Here is a 21,399-nt window from a genome sequence, read left to right as displayed (position 1 = left end):
TGTACAGTATTGAATCAAAATCTCAAAAAACTATTATTTTCGCTTTTAATGGTTAGTCCACACCAAAGTTAATAAACAATGTTAACAAAACAAAGTTAATAAACAATGTTAACGAAAACATTTCTAAAGATGTTAATAAACTCTTGTTAACAAACCTCTTTAACATTGTGTCCACACCAAATAAACTTTTGTTAACAAACTTCTTTAACATTGTGTCCACACCAAAATATCTGTTTGTGAGGTTACAATGGATAAGGTCAGGAAGAAGAAAATACAGCTGCAGCTTTCATTATTTTAATGAGTGCAATTAGAGAAAAATGCAGACGCAAAGTGTGGCAAAGAAAAATATTGGAAAAGCGTTTAGAATTAAGTCTGGAGAGGACACTTAGGCCTATGTCAGAACTTTTAATTCATGATACAGCAGGCTTTCAAAACTTTCTGAGAATGTCCCCACAAGACTTTCAGTTCTTGTTGACAGTAATTGAGTCTGAAATTGGAAGAAAGGATTCAAATTTATCGGAATGTCATCTGCATTAATGTTAGACTAAGTATAACTTGAAGATTCCTAGCGACTGGTGACTCCTACCAATGATCATGTAAGAGTGTAAGAGAAATACTCCTACACTTCACTTATGTATTTTTATGGTGTATATGAGTTGCTTGCAATTCGACAGTCGATTTCAAAAATTAATAAAAGTATTGTATTCCGCGCTACGAATTTGCGTGTTCTAATTGCGTCTTTGCGCATGTGCGAACCGAAATGTTAACGAAAACACGAAATGTTAATGAAAAGTTTCATTCACAAAAGTTAAAGAAATTTTGTTTATCAACACGCTCGAAAAGTTAATGAACACGCTATTTTGTTTATTAACAGACAGAAATGTTCATGAACATTGTTCATTAACAATGTTTATTAACAAAGTTAACGAAAACATCTTGGTGTGGACGCACCTTAAGTTGGTAAACTGTCAACATTTACATCTCTATCGAAATTCGCTCAGAGAACATTAAAAACTTACCAATTTGTAGCTTTTTTCTACCCCCCCCCCCCCCCCCGGCTATGTTCCACAAACCGGATAGTTTTTGTTGTCTACATTTTTTTGCCCCTCCACTTCTAATTCCCAATCGCTGCTAGTGCTTCATAGGGAATGTGATAGGAATATTATGAATAATATCCAATTCATTATTTTTGTGTCTTTCGAGAAAAAGGTGCCGAAACTGCGTACCGCCACGCAAACAAGGAAAACACTGGGCGTAGCCATGAAAAAGGATAATACCGCTCGACAGCATGTCCGGGCGTTTTGACTTCATGGCGTGCCTCAATTTCTGCAACGTGTCTTCAAAGCGCTGTGCATTAATTGTGGCCCGATGCTCAAGCTGAAAAGAAATCGTGGAAATCGGTAGAGGCCTGCGCGGATATACAAAATAATATCCGCATCCGCTCCGCACTTCCTTCAATCATCATCCGCAACTGCGAATGGTTATCCGCATCCGCAAAATGGTTATCCGCGGATAATTTAAATATTTAACTACAGTATATTACACCCAAGGTATTGAAACTGATAGTTCTGTTAACATAACCCCTACAGTCGCAGGTTTATGAGGGATTTTCTTTTGCGACAACTACCGACGTACTGACCTTTGTCCCTTCCTTCCATTAATTGCGGGCAGGAGCCAGTTAACACTTACGTCAGATTTACGGCTCTATGGTTTCAAGGCTCTTTATATATCACTATTCTCCCATACCAATGTCAAGAGTCGCCTAACCACGAGCAAATTCAAGAGTACACCTGAGTGAAGATCAAAAACGTCATTATTTAGAAATTATCAGCAAAATTATCCGGACTGCCGTACAGTTTGTATCCGCCAAGACAATAACTTCGCGGATATCCGGATCCGTGCAGGGCTCTTTACATCGGTTTGCATCGGACGACGTGTGGTTCCGTCGATAGCCCACTAGCTTTTTCAAGAATGGGACGCGGCTGTGAGCTTGCATCCGGGAGATAGTAGGTTCGAATCCCACTATCGGCAGCCCTGAAAATGGTTTTCCGTGGTTTCCCATTTCACACCAGGCAAATGCTGGGGCTGTACCTTAATTAAGGCCACGGCCGCTTCCTTCCAACTCCTAGGCCTTTCCTATCCCGTCGTCGCCATAAGACCTATCTGTGTCGGTGCGACGTAAAGCCCCTAGCAAAAAAAAAAAAAAAAAAAAAAAAAAAAAGGAATGGAACTGAATCTGATTACCCTTTGGGACAGAACAGTTTTGATGACAATTTTGAGGTACGAAATGTTGTTTTATACCTTTTTGGTAGGTGACTAGTTTTCATCTGACTGCCCTTACAGATAAATATTGGTAGCTATTGTAAGTATAAGGGACTGCCTGGCCAAGGCGGTAAAGGCGTGCTCGGTTCACCCAGAAGGACGTAGGTTCCGTTTTCAGTCAGGAAGATTTCATAAACGAGATTTTCATTTCCCGAGGTGCACATGGCCCTGGGGTTCACTCAGCCTACACAAAAAAAATGACCACCAGATAATTCCTGGAGAGCAAAAGTGGTCGGGCGTAGAGCTAACCACTCTACCCTTCCAAGTGTCGAGGCCACCCGTCCCAGCGCCTGTACGGATATAGCCTTTTTAAAATAAGTATGTTATATACTGCTCAATTTAACATTTCTGTAGCTCTTTCCTCTTATAGGGTCTTCCAAGAGATTACAAGAACAAACACGATGGCCTTATCAGCTTCAGAAGTAACACGAAAGATAGTTCTGTTGGTCAGCACAGGCAGAACAAACATTTCCCGGCCAGATCATTAGAAATAATTTAAGAGCTATCGGTTTTAAGTTTCCGAGTACTGTTGTACACTGACTGAGCAAATGTCACGGGATAGCGTGATGCGCAGGTGTGTTGTCTGCGCACCACATGCCCCCTGTGCCAGCGGCAGTTGTATAGGAGACCTTGTGAGCAGTGGCTGTGCATGTGACAGGTGTAACATGGAACGTCGTCGTGAGCTGACACCGTTCGAACGGGGTATGGTGGTCAGTGCCCGACAGATGGGAAGTGCGATTTCGGAAGTGGTGCGGGAATTCGGCTTCACACGATCAACCGTGTCCAGAGTGAATCGTGAATGGTTGAATGCGGGTGTCACCGTCCACAACAGACGAACGACCGGCCGTCCAGCCACCCTCGATGACCGTGACCGGCGACATCTGAGACGGGTAACCGTGCAACAAATCACGGCTCAATTCAACACAGGCCGTGCTAGGCACGTCTCCCAGTGGACAATCAGTAGGAACATGGGTTCTATGGGGTATGGGAACCGGCACCGCACACGGGTGCCACTGTTAACCCAACGTCATCGGGTACAACGACGCCCATTTGTCGCCAGTCACCAGGGATGGACACTGGAACAATGGCGTAACGTGATATGGTCGGACGAATCATTATTTCAACTGCACCATGCCGATGGGAGGCACCGTGTATGGCGCAGACCACATGAAGCGATGGATCCCGCCTGCCTCGAAGGTGTGGTCCAGGGCGCTGGTGTCTGTGTTATGGTCTGGGGTGCATTTTCCTGGTATGGAATGGGCCCCCTAGTTGTTCTGGAAAAGACTTTGAATGGTACGCGGTATGTTGAGCTGCTCGGAGAAAATCTCCACCCATTTTTGGCCTTCCAGTGCCCAGACGGTTCTGCGGTATTTCAAGATGATAACGTACCGCCACATCGCTCCCACATCGCCCGGGAATGGTTCCAGGAACAAGCAGCGGAGGTCACCCAGGAGCCCCGATCTGAACCCTATCGAGCATATCTGGCATGTCCTGGAACGCAGGCTCCGTGCCATGGTTCCTGCACCCACGAACAGGCCAGCATTGGTGACCGCTCTGCAAAAGATTTGGTGTCAGCTGCGTCCAGAGGACTACCAGGGACTTGCCGACTCACTTCCACGGCGTCTCACTGCAGTTCGCAGGGCCAGAGGAGGCCCCACACGCTATCAGGCGACTATCCCATGACATTTGCGAAGTCAGTGTACATTACGTAGTGATATTCTGTACTGCACTTCTACATCCTAGCGTATATCCTGCGTAATTGTAGGGTCCACTTTTCTGCACTTTGCTGTCCATCGCTTACGATCCTTGGCGTCATCTGGAGTAATGCCCGCCGAACACATATCCTCCCATAGTGCATCAAGCCATCTCTCCCTTGGCAGTCACCGTGGTCGATGTGACATCTTCAAAACTGAGGTACTATTGCTGCGCAATACGTGACCATACCACCTTAGGCGAGTTTCCCGCATTTTGTCAGTAATTGGAGCCACTCCAAATGCCGCTCTGACATCCTGGTCCCTTAAGCGCCCCATACACATACGAACATGGTTCGCTACAAACACGTTCATCCAGTACGAAGAACTCTGTCTCACACTTGTATAAATGGGCGTTTTCAAAGTTGCGGTTGCTATTATTGTGCTTGACGAGTTGGGTACGAAAAGGAACACGTGTTGCAAGGACTGGTTACGAGAAAGACACACGTGGTCGTATATGGATCTTTTAAACATGCTCAAAGACATAAGTGAAAAATACTTTAATAATTTTCTGCGAATGCCAGATGTGGAATATAAAAATTAGTTGAGCAGATTGGATTATGTGCGTTATTTTAATACCCACGGAAAAGTTGCCTGGCAGGACCGAATGGTATCCTCAATATAAAATGAACAATATGAAACAATGCATTGAATTTGTAAATCCTTGTTACAATCAATTCAATAAGTACTATTATTTAAATGCAACAAATGTTTATTATCTGCGATTCCGATAGTTGACTTTCCTCGCACTGGCTGTCTTCTTCCTCAGTGACTGGAACATCAATGTTGGATTTTGAGTTTCGTATTTCCTCTTGGTCGGCGAGAAATGAAAAAAGAGCGAGGTGCCACAATTTTGGTACATGGACACTTTCTTGCGACGAACAAGTTTTACTTTTCGACTAACTTTTCTAATTGTCCTACAGAAACTTTGTTTCAACGAAGTAACTCTCGCAGTTAAAAACGCTTCGCGTATCTTCTCTCGCATCATTCTCTGTAGTTCCTGTAATGCCTCCTCCCTGTTATATTTGTCTCTACACTCACTTGCCTACACTTTCCAAAGACAAGAAAAGCCTCTGAAAGACTAAAATTTGTCAAGAAGCTAGACGTAGTATCTGCCGCGCCGACTACTGTACTTATGAACCGCTCGCTGCCAATGTCTGGTCTGATAACAGACGGTCAAAACCGGTGGGCTATATACTGCTTACAGGTTTCTTAGATTCTGCACTTCCTATGCGTTTGTTGACTGAATAGAAATTGCTCGGTGTTATACTTGTTTGAAGTTACAAGTGCATCTATTTGCATGTGCTGTACTTTTTGATGTTAGCGAGCGACTGTAGCATAATCCTAAAACACTTCTATGAAAAAAAGAGAGCTAATTAATTTTGCGGTCGTGTAGGCAGCGTAAATCAAATTATTCAGTGGCACAAACAGACTGGCCCCATTTCAGCTAAGACAAATGCAAACTATGGCAGGTAAGGTAAATCTTCCCCAAAAGAGAAGCCATGAGTAGAACATGGCGTGGATCAAACGACGTCACAGACTGCTACACACGGGTGCCAGACTTAAGAACTTAGGTAAGGTTAGTGACAAGAACATGACAGAATAAGAGATACGTCCAGGTAGTGACAAGATCATTGGGCTGGGGGCAAAAGCCAGCCGCCAGATTAGAACCACGAAGCAGCCTGCAGGCCCCTAGTATCCCCTGCAACAGTATTGGCTAGTGACAAGAACATCACACCACAAAATGTCCAAACTCACCAATCTATGTTCCGGATTATTTATATTTTAAAAATTTGAATTTGTACTCTACTGCGTTGTTGCAATTTTTTAAAATATATATATATGGGTGAAAGGAAGGTGGTCAAGCAACATGGTCACCTTTTTATAGAAGGAGTGTGTCACGGTATTGAAACTCAAGATTTGGTTTTCATGTACTTTTTATAGTTTCTTTCTCAAAGTTATGTTGACAGCAATTCAGTCGTATGCAACAGTGACATTGTGGTAAATACACATTATTTTGCAATGCCACCTGTCTTACTGGTGATGTACTATGTATCCGTATAGCCTATGTCATCGTTTTCATTTCCCCTTGTCCAGCTCCTGCCAGGTCGGGGTACTGATTGTATACCATCACTGATTTTCAGGCTATTGTTACAATGGGGTCACTACTTGCAAAGGATATATACGACTTTTAAACATTTACCTGTCAAGTGACACGTTAACCGAGCAGTGAAACTAATAAACCATGGGCTTCGAGATTGGTGGTGTGCTTCACCCTGTCGCCAGGAATTTATGACAGGCAAATTCAATTTGTATAAGATGTAAATAAATGGAAGATAGTATAAGAGGAGACAGGTGGAGTGAAGGCAGCAGCAGGAGGAGAGTGAAGAGATAAAAGAAAAGTAAATCAGTAAAACCATTTACTAATTTTAGTTTTTCGCCACCTGAAACCCATACTACCCAGACAGGTCCCGCAAGTATGATGCCACAGATGTGTTAGCACATTCTGGCCTTGTTCTGTGAAATATTGTGCTAGTTTCTTTTTAATGTCAGATCCAATCGCATCCTCCACCCACCTGTATGGTCACATGTCTCTTGCGAAGATTGGCTTAATCAGTCATCAGCATCATCTCCACAGAGCAAACAGACTTTGAGAAGAATTGCAGAAGAAAAACAGATTCTCAGCAAAGAGTAGCAGCCGACGATGAATGTTCATTAAATAAATCTAGTGTCTGCCTCTATGCTATAGTTGATAGTATGATTAGCTGCCACCCCGGACACCCGTGTTCAATTCCTGACTCTGCCAAAATATTTGACAAGTGGTACGAGGACTGGAATGGAGTCCACTCAGCCACAGGAGGTCAACTGAGCAGAAGGGGTTTGATTCCCACCTCAGCCATCCTCAAAGTGGTTTCCCATGGTTTCTACCTTCTCCTCCAGGCAAATGCCGGGATGGTACCTAACTTAAGGCTACGGCCACATCCTTCCCTCTTCCTTGTTTATCCCAACCTTTCTATCCCCTACAAGGCCCCTGTTCAGCATAGCAGGTGAGGCCACCCAGGCAAGGTATTGGTCATTCCCCCCAGTTGTATCACCGACCAAATGTCTCGCGCTCCAGGACACTGCCCTTGAGGCAGTAGAAGTGGAGTCTCTTGCTGAGTCAAAAATCAACCCTGAAAGTTAAACGGATAATGAATAAAATGATAAATAAATGTAAGTTTACCTTGTTATATTACAGTCATTCTTGAGCAAATTAAGTTATTCGTACCAATTTTAGGTTTTGCCTGTCAGGTAATCAGTTAAGAGGTTGGTCGGAATCTGAAATAGCACGACCGGAGGTTATGCAATTATAAGGAAGCCGCAAAAATCAATGGTGGAACCAAAACGAGGCATACTAGGCAAGATGAAGAATGCGTTAGTTTGCCATTCCTTTTCAATGGACCAGGTAGTCCTACTGCACCACAATTATTTTTGCTATTTTGCTTTACGTCGCACCAACACAGATAGGTCTTATGGCGACGATGGGACGGGAAAGGCCTAGGAATGGGAAGGAAGCGACCGTGGCCTTAATTAAGGTACAGCCCCAGCATTCACCTGGTGTGAAAATGGGAAACCACGGAAAACCATCTTCAGGGCTGCCGACAGTGGGGTTTGAATCCACTAACTCCCAGATTTGAGCTCACAGCTGCGCGCTCCTAACCGCACCACCAACTCGCCCGGTACTGCACCACGACTGGCCCTCTGAGTAGCATCTTTCTTAACACTCAGAAACACTAATCATGCTTTGAACGTCATTATACAACACCATCCCTACCCCTGCAGCTTCCATACTGTCACAGCCATGAATGAGACTGGGACTTGGATGGAAGCTACATTTTGCTCTGTGCAAAAGTAGTGCATCCAACAACTTCCTTAATACAGAACCTAAACAGAGCTGTATAAGAACAGACCATTTTCCTACTCATAGTCAAGACAATTACATGTAAGTAGACTTTGGCCGACACTTTGCTTCAAAGTGGCCAACGGCCCGTACTTTGACTTCACAAAGTCAACTGTAGAGGATAATACAATGGCAGACATTCTAAACATAATCCAGTTTGTAGAAGATCTTGGTGGTGGTGATTATTGTTTTAAGAGGAAGTACAAGTGGGCAATCATCCTCTATATAATACTAATAAGAGAGAGAAAATGGAATGAATCCAACAATTCAAAAAATGATGACATCAGCCAAAGGAAGACAAGGGTCACAAAGGGCGTGAAAATGTAAGACTCCCTAGGATTCGCAAACCTAATACCGTCAGGGTCAGAAAAGAAAAAGAGTTGAACACGGGAGGTCTGATGAGATGAAAGTGAGGAGCATAGCACAACTAAGCGGTGGCAATGCCAGGACTCAGCTAAGGGCCCCATAGTCGCCTATGCACGCTTCCCAAGTTGAGAACCCCTGGGGCCTCTTTTAGTCGCCTCTTACAACAGATGGGGGATACCTTGGGTGTTATTCTACTGCCCCCACCCACAAGGGGTGGAAGATCTTTAAAATGTCCAGGAGATTATCGAAGCCACACATACTCCTCGTCGAGTTATACGAGATGCGCAAAACCCGACAGAGTTCTTCAGGGACAGCAAATTCAAAATTAGGTAGATTCGATAAGTGAGCTGTATTGGACATCTTTGCGATGTTTGAAGATGTACTAATAACAGAAAATCAAAGAGGACTACATATTCCTCCAATGGTACAAATGCAAATTGCATTAAAATATTATGCCACAGGTAAGTGTGAATTACTAGACTTATTAATTTATAATTTTTTGTAATACTTTTACATGTAACTGGCTGAGGTTATGTTAAATGAATAACCACAATGTTCTAGTTATAGAACTAATTTTTTATATGCAAATTTCAACTAGTTTCTGCTGACTTACAAAGTGTAAGCCAGTAGAATAATTAGAACAGTATCTGTATTGATTGCCAGGAAAAACCTCAGTTTATTAAGTTTTCACAAGCTGAAAAATAAAGAATCTTTTCTTCTATGGTTGAGTAAAAAACACAAAAGATTACGATATGCTAGGCCTCATCAGATATAAATAAAAATGCTGGACAGAAGCCACTCTTCTCTTGTTTCTATTAAATAATTATATATTAATCGTCGGGACCATCTAGGACCACGTTAAGTCTTGATACATTTGACAGTTTGCTTCGCTTTCTTTTGAGCCCAGAATTCCCTCATTCTCTGTGAGTGGGCCAGCTTGTGTTACTCTGTCCAGATGGTACCTTGTCTTCTTTTCAGTTGCTTGTCTCAATTTAGCCCATTCATCAGTATCTTTTTTGTGGAAGAGATCTCTATTGAAGGCATCTTTGGGTTTTGTATGCAACGTTTTGAAGGTCGTCTTTGGTTTTCATAAACGGGTTTGGAGTAAAAAAAAAGTGAAAGATCTGTTTAGTCAGCCTGTTTCCGTCCATTCGTTTGAGATGACCGTAATATCGCGCCCGTATCTTATGGATTGTTTCTGTAATTTTTTCTATTTTACTGTACACTTCTTTGTTTTTATAACGAATGCCTTTCTTGTAATTGGATACCATGATACTTCTGATGATCTTGTGCTCTTTTTTTTTTTTTTTTTCTCCAGTTCTTCGAGGAGTCCTTTATTAGCATTTAGGGATAGGGTTCGGCTGCATACATAACTACTGGCTTCAGAACACTTTCATAATGATTTATTTTAGTATTTTGGGCCCAGCACTTTTTGTTGTAGATAGAGCGCGACCTTTGATAGGCTATTTCAAGTCCATGTACTTGTTCGTTTATTGCTTCTTTGTCCAGTCCATTTTTCATTATGATCTCACCCAGATACTTAAATTTTTCCACTCTGTTGATCTTCCCATATTTTGTCTGGAGTTTTGCTGGGGCATCTTTGATGTTAGTCATTACTTTGTTTTTTTCAAGAGATATCTGCAAGCCAGTTTGTTCAGCGATTTTGTTTCGAAGGTAGATTTTCATCCTAGCAGTTTCTACATCATTTGACAGAATGGCAATGTCATCAGCAAATGCTAGACAGTCGATCATGAACCCCTTAGATTTTGTTCCCATTCTCAGAGGACTTATTATCAACTTCTACTAATTTTGTTCACCGGGTCCTAATGACCTTTTTGAGCACGCAGTTAAAAAGCATCGGAGAGAGCCCATCACCTTGTATGATTCCCGTTTTTACCTTGAAGGAATCTGACAGGCATCCTAGGAACTTTACTTTGGATTTCATGTCAGTCAGGGTGGCTCTAATCAATGCCAGCAGTTTCAAGTCAACCCCAAATTCGTTGAGGATGTTTGATGATGATGATGCTTGTTGTTTAAAGGGGCCTAACCTCTAGGTCACTGGCCCCTAATGGTACAAAATGAGACTAAATGAAATGACAAATTAAAAGTCCAAACCCTCCACTGACCAGAATTCAAAGCATGAGGACGAAGAATGAATGGATATGAATTTAAAACGATCAGTGGAACCAACCCACAGCGCCTCACATGCACAGAAGCTGGCACAAAACAATAGTATTACTAACCAAGGGACTACTTCTATAGCGCGATGCTGAATCGATTATGCTTGTAGTTGAAACGGGTCCAAAATCCAGGTCATCGGCCCCTCATAATGGTACTTATCGCTAGGAAAATAATAGAACCATGCTATTTGTCATGTTGCAGCACTAATCAAACGTAGCGTAGACTCGCAGTATTCCACACATTATGGTACTATGCACAGGTAGTGTAATGCGCACATGTACACAGACCTATGGTGTATTGCACATTGCGGCGCTATTTACAGGCAGCGCAAACCTATGGCGTTTCTCATGAGTGGACTAACCACAGGGACCCAAACTATCCCATGGTATTCCTCACATAGTGGGAACTAAGCATAGGCAAGGCAGAACCATGGTGTCGCTCATATAGTGGTACGAATCACAGGTACTGTAAGACCCTCATCCTGATTCACATACTGTCGCTACTAATCACAAACCTAGTGCGTACCTAACTTAGTGGTACTATGTCCAAGTAAATGTGACCCATGGTGTTCCCTGCGTGATGGTACTAATTACAAGTAACCGCATGGTTCTAATTTGATCATCCCTTGGTCGCCCCTTTTAGTCGCCTCTTACGACAGACAGGGGATACCGTGGGTGTATTCTTCGTCTGCATCCCCCACCAACACGGGGTGAGGATGTTTAGCAGAAGCGGCCTATCGAATCGTAGGTCTTCTTAAAGTCCACAAAGACTGACACGTACTGTTTGGACCTGAGATTACAATGCCTGATGATCATTTTGAGGTTGTGGACATGTTCAGCAGTTGAACGATCCTTATTATTATTATTATTATTATTATTATTATGCTCCAAAAGAACAGTAGTTCTCTAGTTAAACTAAGCAATTAAGATAATTTTATCTTATCTATATGCACAGGGTGTGCTATCCTCCTATAATAATCATTATATTATTATTATAATAGACATTATCAATGCCAACCTCAAATAGAGTTTACAAAATCTCAACTTTGCAAAGCCTGCTTCAGCCAAAGTCGATTTCGAAGAAGGCAGCGTCTATGAAACAGGCTTCTTACAGCAACGTTAGATTTTCCTATTAAAGCAGACTGTGTAAAGTATCCACTCAAAAGTCTTGTTCTTGAATAAGACCCTTAGAGCCTAAAGGTCTCTGGTAAAGAATCATCAAAACTCCAACAGTGAAATCATGTGAAATGTAATCTGTGTATGCCAAGCAAAGCAAGGCGTAAGGGATTAAGACTTTTTTAGGGGGTGTGCGAATAAACATTTAAAGAGGACCGTTGGTCAAAATGGATAGTCACTGCAAGAAATAAATTTAATAATTAATCTGTATTGTCAACCTCAACAAGATAGGTCTTAATAACTAACTCCACCTTTACAATACTGTACAGCACAGTACTATACAGTGGAGTTACTCAATTATTAAGACCTTCTATCTTGATGGATAACCAGTCATACAAACTTACAACTTCAACAAACTTCTGACTTTGTTGTCATGCACTCCTAAAATCAAGACCAAGTCCAATGTTAATGAAGTCAGCTTTTTTTGTTTTATTTTGGTGCTACTTTTAGTATAATATTGGAACAGCCTATGGGGAAGAAGTACACTCCAACAGCTTGCTCTGTGACCCCATGGTTACTGCGAGAAAGATGAGGGGCAGGAGCTCATTTCTGCTAAATTTAGAAATATATAAAAGCATAAAGAAAAAAATGGCACATGTATTTCCACGGCCAACCAAAAATCTTGGTAGCAATACTTGCCACGACTTACAGCAAAAAATACAACCTTTTGAAGTGGTTTTCTAATATTCAGAAATTCTAAACTCCTACAACACATGGTCAAACTTAATTACACTCTGTGACATATATGGAATTAGATGAAAGTGTTCAGAGAAAAAATTACAGAGTTTCTACAACAGACGTTTAGGTTCGAGGTGACATTTCTTGTCTGTTAAACACATACCACTACTTCAGAAATATATATATATATACTGTATATAGATTAGTTAGTACTTCAGTGCATAAAACAAGGTTTCAATGGTTAGTTTAATTCACTTGTCGTTAAAACCATAATCATCACCTTGGCATTGATTTTCTAACAGCACACACGTATGTTAGTACACCACAATCAGACCTAGAGAGACAATTTCAAAACATTATGGTATCATGATACTATCAATACAACACACTTGCACAAAATGAAAGGGATAAGGAATGTCACTATGTAAAACAAGAAATAAAAAATTAGAAGCAGCCTCTTTCACTGCAGATGAACTGTGGTACTATTATTTTTCTTACATACCATACATGACTTCCATTCAATAATCTTAATCTTTCTCTACCAGATGCACTATGATATCCAGAACACACACTAATGGACAGCAGCAAAATAATATCCATATACACGGGATTGAAGTTAAACCTCATAAAGAGCAATCATCCTGAATTAGAATGACTGAATATAGAGAGAGACTTAAAAAATCGTGTCGATTTACTTGCAGATTACGAAACATCATGTGGCATCGACTCTAACCTATATTTATACGAAAGAAAATCAAGACTAATCTGTAGCCGTACAATGGGTAGTGCAACATTTCACAACCTGATGATTATAAAATTACATAGTGACAATGATCTGATATTGTTCCTCTTATACACTATTTCACCGATAAAATAAATATTAAATACTGGCATAGCGGTTTAATTATGTGCGTGTATACTGCAGCTTGTCCAAATTGCTATAAAACTGAAAGAGTGGGTTAATTACCAATAAAATACTAATGAAGTAGATAATAAACAGCAATAAAGATTACTGTACTAATGGAATCTACAGAACTCATAGCTAAATAAAATCGTCCAGGATATACAAATCATCGTCAAAATACCTGTTTTCCTTGCTCCAACGTTTAGAATCCATGTTAGACATTATGTAGAACCAATGTTTTCATTCGCAGATACCACAGGAAGTATTCTTTGGAGGATGACAATTGCACGAATAACATACATCTCAAGATTCAAAGCCAAAAATACCATAAACAATTCAAAAATAAAAATTACACAAAACAAATACCTTAAGATCTTCCGATTATGCACATAAATCACACAAATAAATTTTAACTCTAATGAACAGAAAACGTCACACCACAGACAAGTAAATGTCCTTCACGTGATCGAATTGGATTATGGGTAGAGAGGCATTAGACTGCGGGAGGCAGCGGGAAATTCGAATTGTAGCTGCAGCCATGTTAGTAACCATTCACTGAATTCATTCTTAATGTAAGTGATGAACTTTGAAAGACTAAAATTCATAGTAAAATGAATGCTTTATGACTGATAGTTTCTATTCTAACGATCCGAATTCAACTCTATAATTCCTGACGACCAATCTGATAGAATGCCAGTAACCTTGTAGATGAGAAACAGCCAGCATCTTACATAAAATTCAGATAATTAGAAAACCATTGCTCTGGCAATATGACTTTGAATTATAGATATTAACCTTCTTATTAATTACGTTCGGATTTACCTAGTAATATTACTTGCAAACAGGGCTCAGTCATAACCTATGAGTTGCCACTCATTCATTTTCACATAGGCTCCTAAATACTTACAAAGTCAGCCTGGTTGGTGACTCATTGACTTAAAAATCGAATACAGAAAATAGAAACACTAAAGGTAATTAAATATAAAGTGTTCAATTCACATGTTTTGGATAAAGTGTAATGATAAACTCAGAGGTAAAATAGCTTTAGTTAAATTGTCTTCCTAATACTTGTTTATGGAATACTGGTACTCTTATATGCTTTCTACAACAGGTTTCTTTTCCCCTACATTGTCCTGATCCATGGCTAAATGGTTAGCATGCTGTCCTTTTTTCACAGGGGTCCTGGGTTCGATTTCCGGCAGGGTCGGGAATTTTAACCATCCTTGGTTAATTTCACCGACACAGGGGCTGGGTGTATGTGTCGTCTTCATCATCATTTCATCCTCATCATGACGCGCAGGTCGCCTATGGGAGTCAAATCAAAAGACCTGCACCTGGCGAGCCAAACATATCCTCGGACACTCCCGGTACTAAAAACCATACGCATTTCATTTCCCTACATTTCTTCTAAATATTCCTGTGAGTTTTAATCCTCTTATCCTACTTGGTAATTTTTTGTAGAGTTTGATACTTGTATAATAAGAACTTTTCTCTAGTAAAGATAACTTGTGAGATGGGAATTTCAGCATCTGCTTATTTTTAGCATTATAATTGATTTAATAATATATTTTATTGAGCCAATGGCCAAAAGAAATTTACATTAATAACACATTAGTCATCTCTGCAGAAGGCTATTAGGGATTTGTGCCAAAAAATACAAATCATAGCCATAAGACCTATCTGTGTCGGTGTAACATAATATCCATATGACTGCCAGTTATATTAGCTGACCATTTTGCTAAATTAAATTTCCTATTAAGTTCCTTCAGTCTCTCCTTACTTCCACAACCATTCTTAACTCTATTTATTTCTGACTCACACCTCCTTCTTGTCTTTATTTCTCTTTTATAATACTGTGGGTCTTTTCCATTTGTCTACTTATTAACTAATATTATTTACAGTAAATTGCTTAGATTTTATAGGTAACACTACCAATTATAAATTTCATTAAACTGACACTGTATGTAAACTTTCCAACTGCTATATTTGCAGTATACTTTGACTTTTCCTTTGGACTGTTCACTTTCACATGCACAGATCAAAGAATAATAATAGTTTACATGCCCACTTCAGTTGAAGAGATAATGAAGATGAATTAATGATGGTGAATGAAATTGGGTAAGGAGGTGGAAGGAATTGTCTGTGATCTATGAATAGGAACTGTTCTGGCATATGCCTGTAAGTGAAAATGGGAAACTACAGAAAAACATTGTCAGGACATCTGAGAGTGGGAATTGAACCCAAGCATTTTTCAAAAAAAAAAAAAAAAAAAAGATATTCATCAGTAATATTTTCATATTTTAACTGTACTAACGAACTGCATAGATGGATGCTGCATTACAATCTATAACTGTTACCGACTCCGCGCTAAGCAGAACTTCAAAGGATGACTGTGTAGGGTTTTAGAAACTGCATGCCTTTCTGTTCACAGAAATAATGGAATGTGAACAATTGGTCAAGCTTTTGTGTTGTTGTTTGAGTCATCAGTCCATAGACCGGTTTGATGCAGCTCTCCTTTTCATTTCTTCATAACTACTACATCCTACATCTGCTCAAAATCGGTTTGTCATATTCATACCTAGGTCTACCCTTACCATTTTTACCATCTACACTTCTCTCAAAAACCAACTGAACAAGTCATGGAGTCTTAAGATATGCCTGTAATTTTATCTCTTGTTCTGATCAAATTTATCCAATTACATGTTATGAATCTCATTTTTTTTTAGTTCACGGTGAATATCTAGTATATTGTAATGAGAAAATTATGCTAATGATCTACCTTTTCACCACAACAAATAATCCTTTGATTATCTCATTTCTATAATCTCATAATGTTTGGGTGACATGTTTCGTCCTTATGTGGACATCATCAGCCGCATTCCCTTTGTTCTGATTAAAATTAACATAAAGAATAGGTCTTAAAACACTACACAATTAATAAACACATGTTTGGATGAAATATGAAGAATCTCATGAAATTATATTTTTTTCCAGAAGTAATGCCACTTCTTGTTTTTGAAGTAACTTGTTGCTAATTTACATGCTGCTATGTATTCTTCAAACTAGTCTTGAATGTTAGAATGTCTTCTTTCAAACAACTTATTTTTAGATCTTGTGTAAAAACTTTATAAAAATGTGGAGTTCATCAACAGCCTTACTTGCTGTGAAGCAAAGGGAATTTCTTGTGTTGTGATTTGACAGATTTGGACCATGTATTTCTTGAAAGAAGTTAAGAAATACTGTGCACGACTATATTGCTTGAAATCTGGAAGAAGGAGAAAAAGAAATGTGAAAAAAAGGTAATCTGATAGCGGTCAAACTGTTGAATCGTGGTTGAATTTGAAGCGTACACACCCCTCTACCCCCTGCTATGCAAACAGGTTCCACGACCATGCACAGATACAGCACAAGACGTAGAGCAGCTGTCAATATAACAGATAGCCGTGAGTGAGTCAGCTGTGGGAAGGAAGCAAGGCCCTTTTCTGCATAGCAGGTGAGGTTGTCTGGATGAGGTACTGGTCTCCTTCCCAGTTGTGTCCTTGATCATATCTCTTTTGAGACGGTAAAGGTGGGATCTCTCACTGAGTCCGAGAGAGAAACCAACCCTGGTTGATAAACTGACTAAATAATAATAATAATAATAATAATAATAATAATAATAATAATAATAATAATAATAATAATAATAATAATAATAATAATAATAATAATAATAATAATAATAATGTGCTGAGCAGATTTATATTCTAAAATCACTTATAAAAATAAGATCAATGAGAAATCAGAAGAGGACAATCATAACCTTCGTTGATTTCAAAAAGGCATATGATTCCATAGATCGTGGAGTGCTCATGAACGTTCTGCAGGAGTTTGGAGTGGATGAGAAATCTCTGGCCATAATTCGCCAATCTCTTACAAACACTTTTTCTCAAGTCAAATTTATGGGCGAACTCTCAAATCCATTTGAGATAAAAACAGGTTTGAGGCAAGGAGACAGCCTTTCTCCACTACTCTTTAATTGCATTTTAGAAAGAGTTATTAGGGAATGGAAGCTGAGAATGACTGAAAATGGAATGAAGAATGGGGTAAAGATAGGTTGTGGAAAAAATACGATGATGTTGGATTGCCTTGCCTTTGCAGACGATGTCGTTCTTATTACAGACAACCGTCAAACAGCCAAGAAACAAGTCGAAGAACTACAAAATGTTGCAGTCAAAACAGGGTTAAGAATCTCTTTCGAAAAAACAGCATTCATGGATTCTATAAAAAAAGGCGACACTGACAGACTTGTTACATTGTACGGGGATATCCAGCGTGTGCAAAAATTTAAATACCTGGGAGAAATACTCACCCCCAATGGAGATGAAAAGGAGGGATTAAAGGAGAGGGTGAGAAGGATGGAGTTGGCATTCAGACTATGTCATGACGCCTAAAAGTCTAAGTCTCTCTCAATTCAGGCCAAGTTAAAACATTACTGCACAGTGGTTAGAACAGAGTGCCTTTATGGAGCAGAAACCTTGATGAGGATGGCTGATCCAGTCCTTGAAAAAAGAGAAAGAAGATTCTTGCGAAAAATCTTAGGCCCTAGAAAGTCGACGAGTGACCCAAACACATTCCGGTTAAGATCGAATTTGGAGCTCTACAAGACAGTAGAAAGAATCACGACTGTGATGAGAAAAAGGAGACTGACCTTTTATGGACATATCAAAAGAATGAACCCTGAGAGATTGGCCAACAGGATACTTCTTCTGCAGGAAAGGTGGAAAAAACAACCGGGATGGCTTACACACGTACACAATGACTTGGCGGAAATAGGTATCAAGGAGGAGGATATAAAAGAAAGGACATCATTTAGGAAGAAGGTTGCGGGATTGAGGGATGCGTCTGAAGAGCAACATGCGAAGCCACGGAACATCTCGGTGGAAGAACGAGCAAGAAGAAATCAAAGACTCAAGAATCTTTGGCGAGAGTGTAAAGAGAAGGGTATCAGTCTGCGTGACAGAAGGAAGATTGTGTAAGCGTGGCCCACAGGTGGCCGTATCGATTAATAATAATAATAATAATAATAATAATAATAATAATAATAATGATGTTTCCGATGTGCGTTGTACCATCATGGTAGATTGTGTGAATCATTTCACATGAGGGTGGAACCCGTAGGTCCCACAACAATTAGAACCAGATTGGTAAGACCTGGAGCATGCTTAAACAGCCGACCCTGACCTGGATACAGACGCTGACCACAACACCGCCCGCTGCGGGATCAGACATGTGTGGATTTACATTTCAAAGAATCTTTGGCGAGAGTGTAAAGAGAAGGGTATCAGTCTGCGTGACAGAAGGAAGATTGTGTAAACGTGGCCCACAGGTGGCCGTATCGATTAATAATAATAAATAATAATAATGATGATGATGATGCTGCTGCTGCTGCTGATGATGATGATGATGATGATGATAATAATAATAATAATAATAATAATAATAATAATAATAATAATAATCTTCTTTTGAGACCACATTGGATCACTTTAACCAATCCTTTGGTCTGTCAATTTTGTCAATTTCTTGGTAGGAACTGTCCGAGCCTTACAGTCCTCCCAGTACTTCTTCACATACATGTTGATATTCTTACCCTTTCTTGTGTAGAGAATATTCTAGTTGGGATTTTCTTCTTTGTGAGTGTAAAGTGGAAAGTCATATTTTTAAGGGTTGTGTTTACTTTTGTCTTATCCATAGTGTCATCTGGTGTAAGGCCAATTTCTTTCAAATCCTCCCTAATTTCTTTTATCCATTTGCATCCGGTTGTAGTATTTTTTGATGCAAGATTGTATTGCACTAGCTGTTTCAGAAGTCATGAATCTGGCCTTCTCATGATGTGGCCAAAGTACCCTAGTCTTTTCTTTCACATAGTATCGGTAATGGGTTCTAATTACTGATATACAATATTGTTAGGTACTATTCACCATTGCCCATCTTTTTGATAGCTTATACTGATACAAGTTCTTCCAATTCGTCTTTCGATCTTCTGTAATCTGTCAGTTTTGGATTGTTCGTTTAGATGCAATAATGCTTCTTTGGCATATGTGGCTTCTGGCTTTATGACTGTATAGAAATGTTTGATTTTTGCATTAATGGATAAGCATTTCTTTTTGTAAGTTTCCCATGTTAATTATTGTGCCTTAGATAACTTATTTGCCCTTATCTGAATTGAAGGTTTTTCATTTGAATTATTTGTTATTAACTCACCTAGATATTGGAATTGTGTTACAATTTTCATTTTAGTACCATTAATATGTATTTCCTTTAATGGTGTTGGTTTTTGGAGTATAGTTTCTGTTTTCTCAAATGATATTTTAAGGCCAATTTTATTTGCAATGGTGTGGAGCTCTGATATTTGAGTTTTTGCTTCATCTAAATCTTTGGCTAGTAATGCCATGTCATCTGCAAAACTAAGGCAATTTGTTTGGGTTTTCCTACCTATTTTAATATTTGGAGGACATTTCCTAAACTATTCTTGCATTTCCATTTCTAGTGCAAAATTAAATAGTAATGGTGATAAGCCGTCACCCTGCTGTAACCCAGTAGTTATTTCAAATGGGTCTGATAATTCACCTCTGAACTTTACTTTTGATTTGGTCTCTGTAAAAGTTATTTTATCATATTTACTAATTTAGGATGCAATCCCATGTGTCGTAAAATTTTTAATAAAGATTTGCTGTGAAAACATTCATAGGCCTTCTTGAAGTCAATAAATGTCACCACCATATCTCTATTTATTTTTCTGTTGTAATCCATTATCAGTTTTGAGGCTCATAATTTGGTCAGGTCAACTCCTCCAAGGCCTGAACCTGCTTGATATTCTCCTAGTTCATTGTCAAGTTATAATTTAATTCTAGTGAGAATAATTCTAGAGAAAATTTTATAAGTTATGTCCAGGAGTGAAATCCCTCAGTAGTTATTAGGGTCTGTTTTGTTCCCTTGATTACCAGTATGTAGTGGATGGATGATGGCTGTTGTCCAATGTTCTGAGCATTTTTCTGTAATCCAGTTGTTGATGAAGGGCAATTACCCGTATTGCTGCACTTCCAGCATATTTCCAAATTTCTGCAAAGGTCTGATCTTGTCCAGGTGCTTTAAAATTCTTCATGTCATTCAGTTCTCTGTAAACTTCCTTTATTGTTGAAGGGTTTATATTCTCTATTGGAGTTGTTATCGGTGTATTGACATCTAAGTGAAGGAATTCTGGTGGTTCTTCACAGTTTAAGAGTGTTTTGAAATATTTAGCCAGGATTTGGGCATTGTTGTGATTGTTGTGGGCTAATTCACCATTTCCATCTTGTAGTAATAAGGTTGTGTGAATGACCTGCATAAACATAAACATATCAAGAAGAAGAAGAAAAAGAAGGAGGAGAAGAAGAGGTCAATTTTTTTTTTAACTTTGTAATAACTCTGTGAATGTGATATTTTGAATTCTTCTTCAATTGAATTCAGAGTTTATTCAAGATACTGTTGTTTTATTCAAGGTTTTAGTTGTATCTTTACGCTGTTTAACTACATTTTGAAAAGATGCTTCAGATTTTTGGGCATGGTGCAATAACCATGCCTTGTGTCTTTTCTCAATCATATCATCACATTCATTTTTTTACATGGCTTTATTGGGACCAATTATCCTGCAATTTGCTGAAGGTTACTAATTAAGTCATCTATGTTATCTGTGACTAATTTTTTCTGTTGCTTTTTGATAATTTTTACTTTTAATTAGCAGTGTAGGATCTATTTTCCTGTTTGATTTATAGGCTTGTTGTTGTAGTCTCCTTTCGGGAGTTAATTTGATTTTAATTTTAACTACATAATAATCTGAGCCTGTGTCTATTCCTCGAAGAACCCTGACATTATAAATTTATTTGTGATGTAATTTATCCATAAATACATAATCTAATTGCTATTCACTTTTAGTGAAATTGGGATGTTTCCATATTTTGAGTTTTTGTGGTTTTCTCTTAAAATATGTATATTTTGGTATTAGGCCATTATTCTTGCAAAAATCAAGTTTTTGATCATTTTTGTTTGTTCCCTTCTGAG

General features: G+C 39.2%; 1 protein-coding gene across 2 annotated transcripts in view; it reads right to left on the bottom strand.

The window, feature by feature from the left end:
* Positions 1–13,792, bottom strand: part of gzl (godzilla E3 ubiquitin protein ligase) — a 131,016-nt gene extending 117,224 nt beyond the window's left edge. The window contains exon 1 of one of the 2 annotated variants that reach the window (XM_067158249.2): positions 13,684–13,792. The gene's annotated coding sequence lies outside the window, so the exon portion shown is untranslated. Of the gene's footprint in view, positions 1–13,498; positions 13,628–13,683 lie in introns of those variants that run through there. The other variant, XM_067158250.2, reaches the window with a different exon arrangement.
* Between the last annotated feature and the right edge of the window lie 7,607 nt (positions 13,793–21,399).

This window comes from Anabrus simplex, chromosome 14 (genome assembly GCF_040414725.1).
Source record: "Anabrus simplex isolate iqAnaSimp1 chromosome 14, ASM4041472v1, whole genome shotgun sequence".
Lineage (NCBI taxonomy): Eukaryota > Metazoa > Arthropoda > Insecta > Orthoptera > Tettigoniidae > Anabrus > Anabrus simplex.
This window is presented reverse-complemented; position numbering and strand designations above follow the sequence as displayed.